Source organism: Piliocolobus tephrosceles, chromosome 9 (assembly GCF_002776525.5).
Source record: "Piliocolobus tephrosceles isolate RC106 chromosome 9, ASM277652v3, whole genome shotgun sequence".
NCBI lineage: Eukaryota > Metazoa > Chordata > Mammalia > Primates > Cercopithecidae > Piliocolobus > Piliocolobus tephrosceles.
The window spans coordinates 103812403-103816901 of NC_045442.1; positions in this window are offsets into that span (position 1 = coordinate 103812403).

Below are 4499 nucleotides of genomic sequence, written 5' to 3' on the forward strand. Positions count from 1 at the left end.
CTGTGCCCAGCCTCAAGTTTTTTTTTAATTGATACATTATAATTGTACAGATTTATGGGATACAGCTTGATGTTTCCATGTATATATGTTGTAGAATGATTTAATAAGGGTAGTTAGTGTATCCATCACTTCATGCATTTATCATTTCTTTGTGGTGAGAACATTCAAAAGCCTCTCTTCTAGCTATTTGATAACATGCAATACCTTACTGTTAAGCATGTTACCCTCCTGTGCAATCAAATACCAGAACTTGTTCCTCCTAACTGTTACTTTGTACCCACTGACCAACCTCTGACCAGCCTCTTCTTTCCCCCTTCCCTCTCCAGTCTCTGGTAACTACTGTTCCACTCTCTGTTTCTATGATATCAACATTTTTTTAAATGGACTTCATATATGAATGATATCATGTCTTTCTGTGCCTTCCTTATTTCACTTAATATGGTGTCTTCCAGGTTCATCTATGTTGCAGCAAATGACAGGATTTCATTCTTTTTTATGGCTGAATGTGTGTGTGTGTATATATGTGTGTGTGTGTGTGTGTGTGTTATACAAAGAAATGTATAACATTTTCTTTGTCCATCCACTTATTGTTGGACACAGTTTGATTCCATATCTTGGCTATTATAATTAGTGTTCAATAAACATGGAAGTGCAGCTATCTTTTTGATATACTGATTTTATTTCCCTTGGATATATACTCAGTAGCGGGATTGCTGGATCACATGGTACTTCTGTTTTTAATTTTCTGAGGAAGCTTCATCCTGTTCTCCATAATAGCTGTACTAGTTTATAATTTCACCAACAACGCGTAAGTGTCTCTTGTCTCTACATCCTCACCAACACTTGTTTTCTTTTGTGTTTTTGATAATAGTCATTTTAATTGGAGTTAAGTGGTATCTCATTGTGGTTTTGATTTGCATTTACTTGATAATTAGTGATGTTGGGCATTTTTCTATATCCCTATTGGCCATGTTTAGGTTTTCTTTTGAGAACTGTCTTTTAAAGTCTCTTGTCCCCTTTGAAATCAGATTATTTTATTTCTTTTTTTTTTTTTTGGCCGTTGAGTTGCTTGAGTTACTTATATATTCTGGATAATTATCATTTCCCCAATGTATGTTCTTTGATAAATACTAACTATTTGGATTCACATCAGTGACTGTTCAAGATTTTTCCCCACTCTTGCATTGGGTTGTTTGTTCTTTACTTACTTATTTTTAAGTGTTCTTTAAGACATTCTGGATATGAGTCCTTTGTCGGGGTGTGTGTGTGTGTGTGTGTGTGTGTGTGTGAGACAGCAAGCGTCTTCCAGAAAAATATCCTGCTGCAACTGAATCTCCTTAAATGCATTTGTTTGATTAATTATTTATGGTCAAGTTGTAATAGTTCTCCTTCAATGGTTCTGTTTCAGTAGAAACTGCCTATCTGGGATATTGTGTTTTATTTCTCTCTTTGGCTGCACAATCACCATTTTTCATTGCATGCACAAGACCTTCTTCAATTTGAAACCTAAGTCCATCTTAAGCGGTGGAAATCCTATGAGTTAAGGGATGGGGCAGACACTTTCAGCCCTTGTGATCAGGAGATAGACCAGCTGACAAGCTGTACTCCCTTGTTAAGGCACTAAGATATATCCCTTCTGCTCTCCAGGCTGCAGAACTGCAAATGGAAGAAGAACTTGGCCAATTGCTCAGCAACCCCACAGCACTTTGAGGGTCAAGACTTCACACGGTCTAGTGCTGCCTTCTTCTCAGAGGCCTCTGTATTTTCACAAGCCATGCTTTTTCTAAGAACTTACAACTTGATGCCCATTTTGGGGTTCTCCTCTACAGCAATCCAAGTTCTAGTCTTGACAGAGGGAAACTAACAAATGATCTCTGTCCCTTCCTCCCTCTTGGCCTCTTCTCCTCTCTCCTACATCTTTCCTTGCAGAGCCAAGTCCTTGGTTCAACTCCAAAGGCTCTGCCTAACAACTTCAAGAGCAGCTTCCCTGAGGTAGTTGAATTGGAGTTGGGTTTGAGAGGCAAGGCAGTCGAGATACACAAAGGTGGCCATTTTTCCAATCTCAATTTCTTAAGCTACAAACCTTGAATCCTCAATATGAAAGGTGACATAACTAGAACTTTGATACTTCCTCTATTCTCACATGTCATTTTTAACACTTTCTTGTTAATTTTACATTGTCAGTATTTATGCTACTTAAATTATTATCTGAAACTATAACTCTTACAGTTACTGAAATAGGTTTGATGCTTGTTGGGAATACTTCCATAAGCTGCTTCCCCTTCTTGAGGTCTCTATTTTGATTTTTCTTTTGATTAGATGGATGTTATCATTAATTTTGTTTTTAAAGTTTATCATGTGAATGTTGTATTCCCTCACGTTGAAGTTGTCTTCTTTTCCCTTATATACTCCTGATAACTTAATTAGGTGTCGAAGTCTGAGCTTTTACTTTTGCTTTCAGAACTCTTGTCATCGCTCCACAATGAACTGAATATTGCTGTGGCAAATTCTGACCTCAGCCTGATACATTGTCTGCTGGGTTGTTTTGGCTTTGGTTTTCTTTTTGTCTTTGCTTTGCCTGAGGGCACATACAATTCCTTATTTATACCTAAAGTTCACTCACTTACACAGGATATGTCATGGATCTACAGACTGAAATCTGGAAAAAAAATTGTTATATCTAAATTTCAGGAAAAAAAATTGTTAGATCTAAATTATTTCCTAAGTTCCTTTTATTCTGTTAGTTTTCTCAAAGTTGCCAATTTGCTGTATTTGTTTATTCAACTGTTACTTATTGCATACCTACATTTGCCAGACACTTTGCTAAAAGTGTTGGGTGTTCAATAATGTGAACAAAAAGTGCAGTACAATTCTCTCTCGATCAATCTCCTGCCTCTCTCATACTTATTTTTAGCAGTATCACATTTTCATGGTATTATTTTCATGTCTCTTGATTTTGCTTTGGCTTTGTGTGTTTATTATCTTCCATTTCTTCCTTGTCCTTAGGAGGCTCACTGTTGTTATTCTTCCCTCCGTGCTTGTTCTCTCTTTCATCCCCTCTTCGAGCTTGCTTTTCAAAATCTATTTCCTCTTTAATTTTTTGGAGTATATAGAGTAATATCTGTCAGAAATTTTCTTCATTCCTTGGAGAATTGCTCTTCATGCAGGTTCTTCATTTGCTTTTACCTTGTTATATTTGCTCTTCTCCTCCTTGAGAATAACACTCAAGTCTCACTTTTCACCCTTTATACTTACTAACACTCTTTGCTTAAAAATAGTTGTGGGGGTGGGAAGGGCACAGTGTCCATGGTAGGACTTAGCACAACACCATGCTCATATTTCTTAGCAAATCTCTGCCTCTGCGTGAGGATAGACCTCCCCGCTCCAGGCTGGGCAGATCTCCCAGGCAGGAATTAAAGAGGCTTACAGTGAAGTGTGCTAGTTCTCACAGATTATTTCTTTGTTCACGTGACTCAGTTCAGCAATTGCAAATCTGATTATTGTTTTTTCTGTTGTTTCAAGCCTGCCTCACTTCTAGTCAATTTTGAGGATAGAAAAAAATAAGCCTTTCAGCCCCACTTTTCCTTCCAATTCTATGTTATGAAATTAAACTCCCATTGGGATTTATCCCTTTTCCTGTGGTCTACTCATGACTCAAGTCCTTGTCTTTCTAAGTCAGGGATTATTAGTTGAATATTTTAGGATTTTGTTTAACTTACTTTTAGAGCAATCTATACGCTTCTTGAGATGTCGAAAGGCATGTGTCAACTCTTACATTCTCTCTCAAGTTAGTCAAAGTTTCACTGCATGGTACAGATACTCTTCACATGCTGTGGTTGGATCTAAACCAAGTTTCATCAAAGATGAAACTTTGCCCTCTGTTTTCCTTCTTGTTGTGCTTGTGGAAGGTTCTAGCAAAGGGCATAAGGTAAGTATAACTTTATGCTATCGTCTCCTACCAGAAGTCTTGGGGCAAATTATAGTCTTATTATTTTTCTTTATTCTGGTCTTAAAAATTCCTGTTCTGATTTTTTTTTTTTTTTTGACCTGACATTATCATGTTACCTTCAAATGATTTCTTTCTTCAAACAACCTCAGTCGTGACTTTCCAGGTATGTCACAATACCCCCCTGAGGTCAATAATGAAGGGAGTAGCTATGAAGTGATAACCTCTATTTCCTGTTCACTTTCTCACAGGCCTTCAGCTTAACTGTGTGCTATAAAATCTCTTCAACCAACAAGCTCAACCATTTATCACTATAGTCTTAACTACCTCTGCTTTTTGGATATCTTAATTCCCCAAAGGACTGTCAACTTAACCATAACTACCTAACAACTGCCAAGCCTCACTTTATGAGCTGCTGTTGAGAGTTTAGCTATTTAAGGCTGATTTTTAAAAAATTTTTATTGGCACTTCATGGCATTTGCTTGATTTACACTGCTGTAAATAACCACAATTAGGAAAATTTATTTTCCTTTAAGGTATGGTAGGCAAGGAT